The sequence below is a fragment of the Pristiophorus japonicus genome, chromosome 1 (genome assembly GCF_044704955.1).
Source record: "Pristiophorus japonicus isolate sPriJap1 chromosome 1, sPriJap1.hap1, whole genome shotgun sequence".
Lineage (NCBI taxonomy): Eukaryota > Metazoa > Chordata > Chondrichthyes > Pristiophoridae > Pristiophorus > Pristiophorus japonicus.
Window position 1 is genome coordinate 333,377,851 of NC_091977.1, and position 16,536 is coordinate 333,394,386.

General features: G+C 43.2%; 1 protein-coding gene across 4 annotated transcripts in view; it reads right to left on the bottom strand.

Moving 5' to 3' along the window:
- The window catches only part of stard3nl (STARD3 N-terminal like), a 168,212-nt gene that overhangs the window by 103,142 nt on the left and 48,534 nt on the right, over positions 1-16,536 (bottom strand). For 2 of the 4 annotated variants that reach the window (XM_070889318.1, XM_070889289.1), the window contains one exon: positions 11,599-14,966. The exons of the other annotated variants lie outside the window; for them this stretch is intronic. The gene's annotated coding sequence lies outside the window, so the exon portion shown is untranslated. Of the gene's footprint in view, positions 1-11,598; positions 14,967-16,536 lie in introns of those variants that run through there. 4 annotated transcript variants of the gene reach the window in all.

Consider the following 16,536-nt stretch of genomic DNA (forward strand, 5'->3'; position numbering starts at 1 on the left):
AGGACACAAACAATCTGCAAAGGGATATAGAAAGGCTGAGTGAGTGGGCAAAAATTTGGCAGATAGAGTATAATGTAGGAAAATGTGAAGTTATCTACTTTGGCAGAAAAAATAGAAAAGCAGATTATATTTTGAATGGAGAAAAATTGCAAAGTGTTTCAGTACAGAGGGACCTGGGGGTCCTTGTGCATGAAACACAAAAAGTTTGTATGCAGGTGCAGCAAGTAATCAGGAACGTAATTGGAATGTTGGCCTTTATTGCAAGGGGGATAGAGTATAAAAGCAGAGAAGTCCTGCTACAACAGTACAGGTATTGGTGAGGTCACACCTGGAGTACGGTGTGCAGTTTTGGTCTCCGTATTTAAGGAAGGATATACTTGCACTGGAGGCAGTTCAGAGAAGTTTCACTATGTTGATTCCAGAGATGAGGGGGTTGACTTATGAAGGTAGGTTGAGTAGGTTCAGTCTATACTCATTGGAGTTCAGAAGAATGAGAGGTGATCTTATCAAAACATATAAGATATTGAGAGGGCTGGACAAGTTGGATGCAGAGAGTATGGCCTAGAAATCCCGGTCGGTTGCTTCCCGTGGGCGATTGGCAAAAAAGGGAAAAAAGATGCGCACTTACCAGAACCTGCTGCGCCCACGAGAGATCCCAGTCTTGAGGCCTTCACTCACTGTGCGTCGCAGCACGTGCACGTTGGGACGTCTGCAGAGCTGGAGCTGCAGTCACATGGCTCTGGCCAAACAATCCAGGTAAAGTATTTTCTCATTCATAGAAATATAGAAACATAGAAAATAGGTGCAGGAGTAGGCCATTCGGCACTTCAAGCCTGCACCACCATTCAATATGGGAACCTATGCAGGGAGGCAGAGGGAAATAAAATGGGGGCAGAAGCAAAAGATAGAATGGAGAATAGTAAAAGTGGAGGGCAGAGAAACCCAAGGCAAACATCAAAAAGGGCCACATTACAGCAAAATTCTAAAGGCACAAAGAGTGTTAAAAAGACAAGCCTGAAGGCTCTGTGCCTCAATGCGAGGAGTATTCGTAATAAGGTGGATGAATTAACTGCGCAGGCAGCTATTAACGATTATGATATAATTGGGATTACGGAGACATGGCTCCAGCGTGACCAAGGCTGGGAACTCAACATCCAGGGGTATCCAACATTCAGGAAGGATAGACAGAAAGGAAAAGGAAGTGGTGTAGCGTTGCTGGTTAAAGAGGAAATAAAACGCAATAGTAAGAAAGGACATTAGCTTGGATGATGTGGAATCTGTATGGGTAGAGCTGCAGAATACCAAAGGGCAGAAAATGCTAGTGGGAGTTGTGTACAGACCACAAAACAGTAGTAGTGAGGTTAGGGATGGCATCAAACAGGAACTTAGGGATGCGTGCAATAAAGGTACAGCAGTTATCATGGGCGACTTTAATCTACATATAGTTTGGGCTAACCAAGCAGGTAGCAATGCAGTGGAGGAGGATTTCCTGGAGTGTAGTAGGGATGGCTTTCTAGACCAATATGTTGAGGAACCAACTAGAGAGCTGGCCATCCTAGATTTGGTGTTGTGTAATGAGAGAAGACTAATTAGCAATCTTATTGTGCGAGACCCCCTGGGGAAGAGTGACCATAATATGGTAGAATTCTTTATTAAGATGGAGAATGACAGTGTTAATTCAGAGATGAGGGTCCTGAACTTAAGGAAAGGTAACTTTGATGGTATGAGACGTGAATTGGCTAGGATAGACTGGCAAATGATACTTAAAGGGTTGACAGTGGATAGGCAATGGCAGACATTTATAGATTACATGGATGAACTTCAACAATTGTACATCCCTGTCTGGAGTAAAATTAAAATGGGGAAGGTAGCTCAATGGTGGCTAACAAGGGAAATTAGGGATAGTGTTAAATCCAAGGAAGAGGCATATAAATTGGACAGAAAAAGCAGCAAACCTGAGGACTGGGAGAAATTTAGAAATCAGCAGAGGAGGACAAAGGGTTTAATTAGGAGGGGGGAAAATAGAGTATGAAAGGAAGCTTGCAGGGAACATAAAAACTGACTGCAAAAGCTCTATAGATATGTGAAGAGAAAAAGATTAGTGAAGACCAATGTAGGTCCTTTGCAATCAGAATCAGTTGAATTTATAATGGGGAACAAAGAAATGGCAGACCAATTGAACCAATTGGATCTGTCTTCACTAAGGAAGACACAAATAACCTTCCGGAAATACTAGGGGACCGAGGGTCTATCGAAAAGGAGGAACTGAAGAAAATCCTTATTAGGTGGGAAATTGTGTTAGGGAAATTGATGGGATTGAAGGCCGATAAATCCCCGGGGCCTGATAGTTTTCCAGAGTACTTAAGGAAGTGGCTCTAGAAATAGTGGATGCATTGGTGATCATTTCCCAACGTTCTATTGACTCTGGATCAGTTCCTATGGACTGGAGGGTAGCTAATGTAACACTACTTTTTAAAAAAGGAAGGAGAGAGAAAAGAGGGAATTATAGACCAGTTAGCCTGACATGGGTAGTGGGGAAAATGTTGGAATCAATTATAAAGATGAAATAGCAGCACATTTGGAAAGCAGTGACAGGATCGGTCCAAGTCAGCATGGATTTATGAAAGGGAAATCATGTTTGACAAATCTTCTTGGATTTTTTGAGGATGTAACTAGTAAAGGGAGAACCAGTGGATGTGGTGTATTTGGACTTTCAAAAAGTTTTCGACAAGGTCCCACACAAGAGTGTTCAAAATTAAAGCACATGGTATTGGGGGTAATGTATTGATGTGGATAGAGAACTGGTTGGCAGACAGGAAACAAAGAGTCAAAATAAACGGGTCCTTTTCAGAATGGCAGGCAGTGACCAGTGGGGTGCCGCAGGGTTCAGTACTGGGACCCCAGCTATTTACAATATACATCAATGATTTAGATGAAGGAATTGAATGTAGTATCTCCAAGTTTGCAGATGATACTAAGCTGGGTGGCGATGTGAGGAGGATGCGAAGAGATTGCAGGGTGACTTGGACAGATTAGGCGAGTGGGCAAATGCAGTATAATGTGGATAAATGTGAGGTTATCCACTTTGGTGGCAAAAACAGGAAGGCAGAATATTATCTGAATGGTGACAGATTAGGAAAAGGGGAGGTGCAATGGGACCTGGGTGTCCTGGTACATCAGTCATTGAAATTTGGCATGCAGGTACAGCAGGCGGTGAAGAAGGCAAATGGCATGTTGGCTGTCATAGCTAGAGGATTTGAGATAGGAGCAGGGAGGTCTTACTGCAGTTGAACAGCCACACCTGGAATATTGTGTTCAGTTTTGGTATCCTAATCTGAGGAAGGACATTCTTGCTATTGAGGAAGTACAGCGAAGGTTCACCAGATTGATTCCCGGGATGGCAGGACTGACATATGAGGAGAGACTGGATCAACTGGGTTTGTATCCACTGGAGTTTAGAAGAATGAGAGGGGATCTCTTAGAAACATATAAAATTCTGACGTGATCGGACAGGTTAGAGGCAGGAAGAATGTTCCCGTTGCTGGAGAGTTCCAGAACCAGGGATCACAGTCTAAGAATAAGGAGTAAGCCATTTAGGACCGAGATGAGGAGAAACATCTTCACTCAGAGATTGGTTAACCTTTGGAATTCTCTACCGCAGAAAGTTGTTGAGGCCAGTTTGTTAGATATATTCAAAAGGGAGTTAGATATGGCCCTTACCGCCAAAGGGATCAAGAGGTATGGAAAGCAGGAAAGGGGTACTGAGGTTGAATGATCAGCCATGATCTTATTGAATGGCGGTGCAGGCTCAAGGGGCTGAATGGCCTGCTCCTGCACCTAATTTCTATATAATATGCTAATGGCTGATCATGCACTTCAGTACCCCATTCCTGCTTTCTCGCCATACCCCTTGATCCCTTTAGCCATAAGGCCCACATTTAACTCCCTTTTGAATATATCTAACTAACTGTCCTCAACAATTCTCTGTGGTAGAGAATTCCACAGGTTCACAATTCTCTGAGGAAGACATTTCTCCTCATCTCGGTCCCGTTATCCTTAAACTGTGACCCCTGGTTCTGGACTTCCCCAACATCAGGAACATTCTTCCTGCATCTAACCTGTCCAATCCCGTCAGAATTTTACATGTTTCTATGAGATCTCTTCTCATTCTTCTAAATTCTATTGAATATAAGCCTAGTCGTTCCAGTCTTTCTTCATATGTCAGTCCTGCCATCCTGGGAATCAGTCTGGTGAACCTTCGCTGCAATCCCTCAATAGCAAGAATGTGCTTCGTCAGATTAGGAGACCAAAACTGAACACAATATTCAAGGTGTGGCCTCACCAAGGCCCTGTACAACTGTAGTAAGACCTCCCTGCTCCTATACTAAAATCCTCTCGCTATGAAGGCCAACATGCCATAAAAGCGGCCCAGCAGTCGGGAGCGGCGGAGGTCGGAGCAGAGCAGGTCGGGAGCAGCGAGGCCCATAAAAGATTAATGATTTAGACGAAGGAATTGAATGTAATATCTCCAAGTTTGCAGATGACACTAAGCTAGGTGGCAGTGTGAGCTGTGAGGAGGATGCTAAGAGGCTGCAGGGTGACTTGGATAGGTTAGGTGAGTGGGCAAATGCAGGGCAGATGCAGTATAATGTAGATAAATGTGAGGTTATTCACTTTGGTGGCAAAAACAGGAAGGCAGAATATTATCTGAATGGTGACAGATTAGGAAAAACGGAGATGCAACGAGACTTGGGTGTCATGGTACATCAGTCATTGAAATTTGGCATGCAGGTACAGCAGGCGGTGAAGAAGGAAAATGGCATATTGGCCTTCATAGCGAGAAGATTTGAGTATAGGAGCAGGGAGGTCTTACTACAGTTGTACAGGGCCTTGGTGAGGCCACACCTTGAATATTGTGTTCAGTTTTGGTCTCCTAATCTGAAGAAGGACATTCTTGCTATTGAGGGAGTGCAGCGAAGGTTCACCAGACTGATTCCCGGGATGGCAGGACTGACATATGAAGAAAGACTGGTTTGACTAGACTTATATTCACTGGAATTTAGAAGAATGAGAGGGGATCTCATTAAAACATATAAAATTCTGACGGGATTGGACAGGTTAGATGCAGGAAGAATGATCCCAATGTTGGGGAAGTCCAGAACCAGGGGTCACAGTCTAAGGATAAAGGATAAGCCATTTAGGACCGAGATGAGGAGAAACTTCTTCATTCAGAGTGTTGTGAACCTGTGGAATTGTCTACCAGAGAGAGTTGTTGAGGCCAGTTCGTTAAGATGTATTCAAAAGGGAGTTAGATATGGCCCTTACGACTAAAGGGATCAAGGGGTATGGAGAGAAAGCAGGAATGAGGTACTAAAGTTGCATGATCAGTCATGATCATATTGAATGGTGGTGCAGGCTTGAAGGGCCGAATTACCTACTCCTGCACCTATTTTCTATGTTTCCATGTTTCAAGATTTATTGTGTGATTTTGTAAAAACATCCTACCGTGGGGTCACGTTCAGCTCCATCTTCAGAATGAAGATATCTCCCAAAGAGATCAATTGTTATTAATAGAAAAGGAATTGATCATTTTACAGAATCTGATATTGTTTCTGATGATATTGTCTTTGCAGAATTTACTGGATGCAGGAATGGCTCCCCCTGGTGGTGAAACACCAACAGCACAAGTTGCATTTCACCCCAACATAAGTGGAGTTTAAATTCTGGTAAATACTGCCACACAATTCCGTAAGTGAGTTAATTGAAGTTTAGTTAAGGAAATATTATAACTCAACAGTAATATGGATCTCAGTACTTCTTCGATAAATTACAGCAAGGGCATATTTAGCAAGCTTGTATCATAGAAACATAGAACATGGAAAATAGGTTCAGGAGTAGGCCATTTGGCGCTTCGAGCCTGCACCACCATTCAATAAGATCATGGCTGATCATTCCCTCAGTACCCCTTTCCTGCTTTCTCTCCATACCCCTTGATCCCTATAGCCGTAAGGGCCTATCCTTTTTTGAATTGTACCAAGTTTTATAAAGAATGTTTAGATTATTTCTGAATGTTTGTTTACCAGCCATCTCTCAGTTGCAGCCCTACAACAGATTTCCCGTAATCTCAGTAGCTGTTGCAAACCTCAGTCTGCTACATTCACTAAAGCAGTTGGAGATCATTACAATGAGCTGACACCGATCCCTGATCCCACGCTGTGCCAATAAGCCGGACTCAAAATGTAGGCTGTACTTAATTTTATTGTACAGGAGTAAAGGGTTAAGCTCTGCAATTTAAAACTCTGCTTTTGATAAAAGCTAGATTGGGGCTCTTAAATCAATTACAGAAACGAGTTTTAAAAGTCCTTGCCGTGATTATAATATATTTTAATTAGGACGTTTTGGGGAGTCTAATGGATGAGTAATTTATTCCTTTGCTAAATTGTATCAGCTGTTTCTGGGCAGAACAGGTTACCTTTTAATCAAATTCAATTCTAATAGCGTGACCTGTTATGAAACTGCAGGAACTCAGGCCTTGAGCTTAAATGCAAGTTATAATGAGGCCACTTTACAAAACTTCCATATTAGATGTCATGTATGTACTTTTGGGATCACTAGCCACTAGATACTAGATGGCGTCACTGTTGGAGGCCATTGGGCTGTGCACGTGTGTGCAGCACAAGTATAAAAGCCATTTTGTATATTAGTCACTTTGGGCCTTAATAAAGCAGAGCCAAGGTTCTACCTCGTGGAGTTAAACAGTACTCAGTCTAATAGCTATTGCATACACAACATTTGGCGACAAGAACCTTTGCATGCAAAAATTAGCACAATTGGATTGTTGGAGCGATTTTTGGAAGGAGAAGATTGGGCAGACTTCGTGAGCCATTTGAGCCAGTTCTTCATGGCCAACAAAATGGAGGAGGTCAGCGATGCTGATGTCCTCACGGTTTGCGGTTCAAAAATTTATGGTCTGATAAAGAATCTACTCCTGTGTGTGAGTCCAACAGAGAAGATGTATGAAGAATTGTGTACACTGGTACAGGACCATCTTAAGCCAGGTGAAGGCATCATCATCTCGAGATACAGATTTTACATGCACATTCGCTCAGAGGGCCAGAATGCGGCGGAATTCGTTGCCGACCTGAGACATCTAGCGGGACTGTTTAAGTTCGGTGCTGTGTTGGCAGACATGCTGCAGGACTTCATTGTAATCGGCACGAACCACGAGGTGATCCTGCGTAAACTACTGCGGTGGAGACGTTGGACTTGAACAGGGCCATCACGATCGCTCAGTCATGCATGACGACGGATAGAAGTCTAAAGCAGATATCAGTGAAAAATCGAAACTTGGCAAGTACTGTAAATATGATTGATTTGGCGTTCGGCAGAGCGCCACATGGCAGAGCCTACCCGACTGTGTACGTGAAACCTGTGACTGCCCAAAGTCCGCCAGCGGGAATGCATCCAATTTCTACGTGTTGGCAGTGTGGGGGAAATCACCGGCACCAGCAGTGCCGATTTAAACAATATAGTTGCAAAAGCTGTCTGAGAGTAGGGCATCTCCAGCGCAAGTGTCCGCAGATAAGCAAACGTGCTGCGTCACACCACGTGGAGAATGATGGTCAGACTAGCGCGGATTCGGATACACAATCAGAAATACCAGAGGAGGAAGTGTATGGACTGTACTCGTTCCTAACTAAGAGCAAACCGATAATGATCAACGTGAAAGTTAATGGGGTGCCGGTATCGATGGAACTGGACACGGCGGCGAGTCAATCGATAATGAGCCAGAGGGCATTCGACAAGCTGTGAGGCCCAGGCTGAGTCCAGTCAATACCAAGTTGCGCACATACTCCAAAGAACTCATAATGGTGATTGGCAGTGTCACAATTAAAGTGTCGCATGATGGTGCGGTTCACGAGTTACTGCTATGGATTGTCCCAGGCAATAGCCTAACGCTGTTCGGCAGGAACTGGCTTGAAAAAAATCAGATGCGATTGGAACGACATCAAGGTGTTGTCGTCGGAGAAAGATACATGTGCCCAAGTACTGAGTAAGTTCCCCTCGCTGTTCGAACCAGGCATCGGCAACTTCACGGGAGCCAAGGTGCAGATCCATGTGGACTCGGATGCAAGACCCGTCCATCATAAAGCTCAGGGAGGTCGAAATCGAACTGGACAGACTCCAGCATGAAGGGATCATATCACCGGTTGAATTTAATGAATGGGCCAGCCCCATTGTTCCTGTGCTGAAAAGTGATGGCACAGTCCGAATCTGTGGAGACTGCAAGGCTACGATCAACAGGGTTTCGAAACAGGATCAGTACCCGTTACCGAAGGCTGATGACTTGTTTGCAACGCTAGCCAGGGGGAAGTCGTTCACCAAACTGGACTTGACGTAGGCCTATATGACACAGGACTGGTCGAGACGTCAAAGAGACTTACGTGCATTAACACGCATAAAGGATTGTTTCCCACAGGTGCCCTTTTGGAATTCACTCAGCTGCAGCAATATTTCAGAGGAACATGGAGAATCTACTTAAGTCCGTTCCCAGAACCGTCGTGTTCCAAGATGACATCCTGATCACCGGTCGTGACTCCGAGGAACATCTGAACAACCTAGAAGAGATTCTACTTCGTCTGGACAAAGTGCGATTCAAACTGAAACACTCGAAGTGCGTCTTCATGGCACCAGAGGTCGAATTCCTGGGGAGGAAAATTGCTGTTATCGGCATCAGGCCCACGGACACGAAAACCGAGGCCATCAAGAATGCACCCAAGCCACAGAATGTGACGGAGCTGCGTTCGTTCCTGGGTCTACTCAACTACTTCAGTAACTTCCTACCTAAATTGAGCACCTTATTAGAACTGCTGCACATGCTGCTAAGAAAAGGTGACAACTGGGTGTGGGGTGCGTCTCAAGACAGAGCGTTTGAGAAAGCCACTAATCTGCTTTGCTCTAACAAGCTGCTGGTACGTTATGACTCATGTAAATGTTTAGTATTGGCCTGTGATGTTTTGTCATATGGAATTGGTTGCGTACTACAACAAGCTAATGAGTCGGGTAAACTTCAACAGTCGCATATGCTTCAAAAAGTTTGCCTAAAGCGGAAAGAGCCTACAACATGGTAGAGAAAGAAGCACTAGCCTGTGTGTATGGGGTTAAAAAGATGCATCAGGACCTGTTTGGTCTTCGGTTTGAACTGGAGACAGATCACAAGCCGCTCAGTTCACTCTTCTCTGAAAACAAAGGTATCAATACCAATGCTCCATCCTGTATCCAGAGGTGGGCGCTGACATTATCCGCTTATGATTATGTCATTCGCCATAGACCTGGCACCGAGAATTGTCCGTTGCCCACACCGGAGGTGGAATCGCCACAACTGGTGGACCTATTGTTAGTCATGGATGCTTTTAAGAGTGAAGGAACCCGTCACGGCTCAGCAAGTTAAGACCTGGACCAGCCAGGACCCGATTTTATCTGTGGTGAAGAGTTGCATCCTCAAAGGCGATTGATCTGCCATACCCAAGCAAATGTGTGAGGAGACCAAACCTTACATTCGTCGCAAAGACAAACTGTCTATTCAGTCGGATTGTATACTGTGGGGCAATCGTGCTGTTATGCCCAAGAACGGGAGAGAGAAATTTGTATGTGAGCTACATAGCACACATCCTGGCATTGTAATGATGAAAGCCATCGCCAGGTCTCATGTATGGTGGCCGGGAATTGACTCTGAGCTGGAATCATGTGTGCATCAGTGCAACACTTGCATACAGCTCAGCAAAGCACCACTGGAATTGCTACTGAGTCTGTGGCCGTGGCCGTGGCCGTGGCCGTCCAAACCATGGTCCAGGATCCACATAGACTTTGCAGGTCCCTTCCTGGGGAAGATATTTTTAGTTGTGGTGGATGCATATTCGAAGTGGATAGAGTGTATAATCATGTTATCCAGCACATCCACAGCTACCATTGAGAACCTCAGTGTCATGTGCACAATACATGGTCTGCCTAACATCGTTATTAGCGACAATGGATCGTGCTTCACCAATCATGGGTTTCAAGAGTTCATCAAACTCAATCGTATCAAACATGTAAGGTCAGCACCATTCAAACCTGCATCCAATGGCAAGCAGAACATGCTGTCCAAATCATAAAGCAGAGTATGAAGCGAGTAACCCAAGGGTCACTGCAGACCCACCTGTCATGACTACTGCTTAGTTACAGGACAAGACCACACATGCTTACCAGGGTCTCGCCTGCTGAACTAATGAAGAGAGGTCTTTAAGCTATCTCTTGAATAATCATGTTGAATATAAAAGACAAAGTCAGCAAGGGTATCACGATCGCGTAGCTGTGTCACACAATATTTCTGTAAATGATTCTGTATATGTTCTGAATTATGGTCAGGGTCCCAAGTGGATCGCTGGCACTGTCATGGCCAAGGGGGGCAACAGCATATTTATTGTTAAGCTCAAAAATGGGCAAACATGCAGGAAACAAATGGATCAGACAAAGCTGCGGTACACAGACGAACCAGAACAGTTGGAGAAAGAGACAATCGACGACCAACCAACCTACCCCCAGTCATCAGAGGACTCAATGGTCATCAGTGAATCGGGACTTTCAATCACTGATATGTTCAATGAAAATGGACTTTGAATCCCTGACATGGCCATTGCCACTCCCACCAGGTCAGCCACCCAGCCCCTAGTCACAACAGACTCTGAACATTCACCCAAGGCTGGAGTTGAACTGAGAGGGTCAACCCGGGAGTGTAAAACACCAGACCGTCTCAATTTATAAAAGACTGTGTTAATATCTCAGAGGGGTGTATTGTTATGTATGTACTTTTGGGATCACTGTTGGAGGCCATTGGGCTGCACGCACGTGTATGCAGCCCAAGTATAAAAGGCCAGCCATTTTATATATTAGTCACTTTGGACCTTAATAAAGCAGAGCCAAGGTCATGTCTCTTGGAGTTAAACAGTATTCAGTCCAACAGTTATTGCATACACAACATTAGAATCAGCTAGAAAAAGAGCTTATAATACACAAAGGTAGTCTGATGTCAGACAATTATAGCGAGCAGTTAACATATTAATAATTGATTAGATTTCAGGGGCTGAACTCTCAAATGGACATGAATACATTCCTGCAGGTGAAAGTCGGGGTTTATAATGTGGAACCCAGTCTGCAGTAAACCCAACACTGGACCATTTAACCCCTCCCGCATCAGACCCAGACCATTTAACACCTCCCGGTAACAGACCATTTAACCCCTCCCACCACCGGATCATTTATGAAATGAATGAAAATGAAGCATCTATTTATACTAATGAGGCCACCAAAATGTAAATAGAGACGCCACAGTGAGAGGCGAATATAAATTCATGGAAAAGTGCAAGATAATCAGCTGGTTAGAGAGCAACAGAATACAATGATTTGATGGGCTTACATATTAAAGTGAGGATCAGTAGTCAGGACACCAGTTTCCAGCAGCAATATCAATAGATTATACAGGTGATACAAGGGCAGAGAAAACAACACAAGTCACAAAGCAACCAATAGACATGTCTCAAAGAAAACATCTTTCTTCCATTTTCATTAATCTATTTACATTTATTCCAAATGATTTAGTTAATGTATAAAGTGATCCATTTATTTCACTAATAAAACAAGGCATGACTTGAAAGTTACAGACATAATATCACATGCACCAGTGTAAAGGCAGGAACTGGAACCGGCTGGACCGATTCTGCACACCTTGGTTTGCATTGTTGATTATTTTCATTTCATGCAGTCATCTAGTAACTGACCTTTTGTGTTCAATATCAGCAGTTTGATCACTTGGAGCCCAAATCTTGTGTGTAAAGTTTGACCAGGGAATTGATGCAAGCACAAAGCAGCAAGATTCTGCAAGATTCGCCAACACTGGGTCTCGCTCCCATAGCGAGATGTGTTTTTGAAAGGCTGCCCACAAGTGTGGCATTAAAATGCATCAAATAATTATATAATTTTGTACATCGAGCCTGCTTTTGACAATTCAAAGTTGTTTCTTTTGTTATGAAAATTTGATTATCCAATAATTTGAATTAAGCAATGTAAACACAGAATTAAAACAATTAAAATTCTGGTAAGTTTGTATAAAAATGATGCATCAAGTTAAAAGCCCCTGGAACATGCAATAAGCAATTATAATAATTTCAGTGTAGCAGCAGCACTTCTCAATATGAAGCTTAATCTATTTAATCAGTAGTAATTTACAGAGCTTGTTATGTTAGTTCTTGTAGATAATTAAACTGGTGATTTTCTACTGAAAACATTAAAGCAGATAGATTATTAAATGCAAATTATCTACAACTCCACGTCAATCCAATTTAAGGTAATATTACAATATTCACAAATTTCCATAGTCCATTAATTTTACAGACGCTTTAATGCTTATTAAGACACACATAATATCACCCCCACCAATGTTCCCTCCTATTTTTTTCGGTGCACGGCCTCGCTGCGTGGGACTGGCAGAGAACTCCGCAGCCTACAAGAAATGTTGCCCCTCCCTTCCCGATATATGGTCATGTCCTGGGGGGTGGGGATGGGGGGGGGGGGGAGCTGCGTAATATCAAAAGAAGAGTCCACAATTTTCTATTAAATAGGTGTTACCAATTAACTAGCACTGGCACCTGCAGCCATGGGAGGATGCCGTGCAAGTTTCTATTGCCCCGGTTCTAACTCTCTCCTTCAGCAGGTTGCAGAGAGGCCGAGCTCCTGATCTGTGTCCGATCAAAGATTCAGAGCCTTGCGCAGACACAATCAGAGAGCTCAGGAAGGAACAGTCCTCACTTGCTTCTGTCTGTAACCAACCCAAGAGGTGGGAGACCTGGTGAGAGTGGTGATCAGCAGTCTAGTAAAAGACCTTGACAGCAGAGGAAGATCTATAGGAGAGGGAGTAGACTGCTTTCCGACGGGTCAGGGGGCAGGCTGTCTTCCTATGGGTCAGGGGTCAGCCAGCAGCTGGAGCACGGGCAAGCGCCGCCAACTGCTGAAGTGCTGCCCTGAGGGCAACATTCCCTTTTTTGGAATAAATTATTGGCCCAGACTTTGTGGTTGTAGTAACAGCAAAACCATCAGCGTTCGCGTAGTTCCTCTGTGAAGCTGACAGCAACTTCTGGTATCCGCACATGCACACTTAAACGTGGAAATCCAGAAGTTGCTGTCAGTGATTCCCTGCTCCTCCATGGGGTGCGCAGATGGCAATCTTTAGAAATCAGTTGAAGTGACGCAAACGTCCCTTTTTACCCTATAATATTGCTGTAAAACTCCCCAAAGAGTTAAGACTTGTTGAATGAGGTGTAACTGGGTTTTTTAACTACCTACAGCATCATAACTAGTGCTGAATAACACCTCTGGCCCAGAAAAACTAATTTTATATTTGTGCAATGTCAAATTTCTCTACTATAATAGAAATTCCATAGGTTTTTAATAATATATATATTTTTAAGTCTCTTTATATTTGAGTTTCTTCCTTAATCTCATGTGCATGTCCCAATCTTTATTTCACTCTCTGTAAAGTGATTAAAAAGTAAAGGATAATCAGTACATTTTACTTCTTGGTTTGCTGTCTGAGAGAATTTTTCAACGTGATATGACATCACTGTTGCTGGATATTGGAGATCCCCGAGAGTTGGCACCAACTCAAACTATCAGGAAAGATGAAATCCACACCAGAGAGATCATTAGATCCTTGTGGGCAGCTTTCTTCGAGGTCAGCAGTGAGCGCCGTCGCTTAGCCACTGACCGCAAAATCCAGGCCAAGATTTTATTACACACTATTTAATACTTAAACAAAAAAGCTCCAAACAACAAAATTGATTATAATTGCTTATTGCATTAATTTATAAGTCTACCACTTAAATTATTAAAAAGAAAGAAATGTAATTAAACTTAAGAAATGTTGTACAAAGCAAAGGATAGGAATATCTTCGTTGATGCTTTCATCACAATATGGCACACCTACAGTGTGAAGGGAGATTCGGATTGAGCGCCGATAATGGCAGCAGGAATCACACCCCCGTCACTTGTATTGGAATTTGAGATTTTCTGCAACCCCCTGGGCAATTATTGGGTAAAGAAAACATATCCCTTAATTCCTCACTTAGTCACAACACATTTTGTTTGGTTTCATTGTCAAGAATGTAATGAACCTTTTCTGCCTAGACTGCAAGGAGTCTCTTGTTAGTGTCAACTAAATAAAGATCATAAAAAATAATTTCCTTCCCTAAGTGTTGCAGAAAGCAACAGCTGTCAGCTGTGATGTGCATCGGTACTCAGGTATAATAAACACAGCACGTGGGCTGACACACTCACCCTGCTGTGCACGCGTGCAATTCGTCCTTTGCGTATCTCAAAGATTTACCTTTACAAATAAGGCATAAATCTAAAAAGACCTCAAATGTTCAGGAACACTTCATAATATATAATGTTTTGCTGCATTTGGCCTATTCCATTTAAAATAATGAAAGACCAAACAAAAATAAATTGAGAATCTTAGTGCAATATAATGCTTAAAATGCACCAATCACATCAATCAGGTAACCTGATCACACCCGTCAGTAATCCTCAAATATTATCTCAGTAGAATTATTAATCCCCGAAATGATTGGTTTGGAGCCTAAAATGAACTATTTTGAGAAATGTTGCACAGCAGCTGATTCTGTGATCGATACTGTTAGTTCAGTGAAGGCAGGATACTGAAGCCATTTCAGAGATGGCGTAAGGCAGTAAAGCGATAAACTCCCATCAGGCAGAATCCTCTGGAGCACAAAGTCAATCACAGATTTCCTTTTTCCGGTCACATTACGTTCTTCCCTAAAAGAAATCCTAGTGTTTGGAGAATTCTATGCTCAGAAACCTTTCCATTATCCCTTTCAAACTGAGCTGCATCCACAAGGCCACTGCTGAACTAACTGGTGGGGGGGGGGGGGGGTGGGGAGAGGTGGAGTGAGAAAAATACAAGTTACTTACAACATAAACTTCCATACAGCTGAAAACACAAATGAACAATCAATGATCTAATCAATCAGTGCACTGGGTGATAGAATTGTATTTACATTTACACAAATGCAAAGTATAACACAATTTCAGTTGATGCTGGAGAGACTGATAAATCCTATATTATATTGACAATCAGATTACAATTTATTTAGGAGTAATTGGGTAACTCAATGTAATACATTAAAATCCTTCTTGTGCTGCCTTGCACCCAGCCCAGAGGTCAAAGGGTAGTGACTACTGTTCTAACTTGCTCCAGAGGTGGTCTGCAACCTGCAAAATTGCGAATGCTAGAAACACACAGTCAGACTCCTATTAACTCATCTCTTCCCTTCACACTGACTTATGTTTTCAGCATTTTCTGTTTCTATTTCCAGAAACAGTATCGCAACACTGCCTGTTGCTTCTTGCCCAGGAGTGCCCTCCAACTGCTCCCGGCCTGGCCCCAGAACCACTCCCGCCCCCTCACTGCCATCAGTTGGGACAAGGGAGCTTCATTAAATGTTCCTCTGTAGAATTTACATTTCCAGTAGCTCACGTAGACTGCGGTTAGGTTTATTATTACAGCCACGATGGGCAGCTAATGCTCACGGGTGTATAAAGTGGAAAATTGGCCATACAACATACTGGAGGGGAAAAGAAGTTTTAAAAACTAAGAACACATCGGATACATTGCCTGAACCATTCAAGCGAGTGATTGAAAACTTGTATAACTAGTGAGTCGTACCTGCAGTCCCGAACCTATACTGTTCCCACCAGCTTCAGGTCAATGTTAGATCACTGCGTGCAAGTGAGTCACGATGAAACATTACTGAGTGGCCTACTTTCGGTCAGTAAAAAGCGACAATCGTTTTTTTGTCTGCTGCTTTATGCTGATTATGAATCACAAACCCACACATTCTTTACAATTGACTGTTTACTGTGCAAAGTAAAATGGCCCAGCTAATAAAAGCTTCACAAAGAGAAAACTTCAAACGCTCACTTGATGAAGTGACAAACTTATTTATTGTAATCTCAAGCATGCTTGAATACAAAGGGGAGGAAGTCATGCTTCAGTTGCATTGAGCCTTGGTCAGACCCCATTTGAAGTTCTGTGTTCAGTTCTAGGCACCGTGCCTCAGGAAGGATATGTTGGCCTTGGAGGGGGTGCAGTGAAGATTCAGCAGAATGATACTGGGGCTAAAAGGGTTAAATTAGGACAGATTGCATAGACTTGGCTTATATTCGCTGGAGTTTAGAAGTTTGAGGGGGTGATCTGATCGAGGTGTTTAAAACATTAAAGGGATTTGATAGGTTAGATATGGAAAGACTATTTCCTCTGGTGGGGGAAACCAAAATAAGGCAACATAACCTTAAAATTAGAGCGAGGCTGTTCAGGGGTGAAATCAGGAAGCACATCTTTACACAGGTTAACGTGGGATATGGAGCAAAGGTGGGTAACTGGATTGAGGTACAGATCAGCCATGATCTAATTGAATGGCAGAA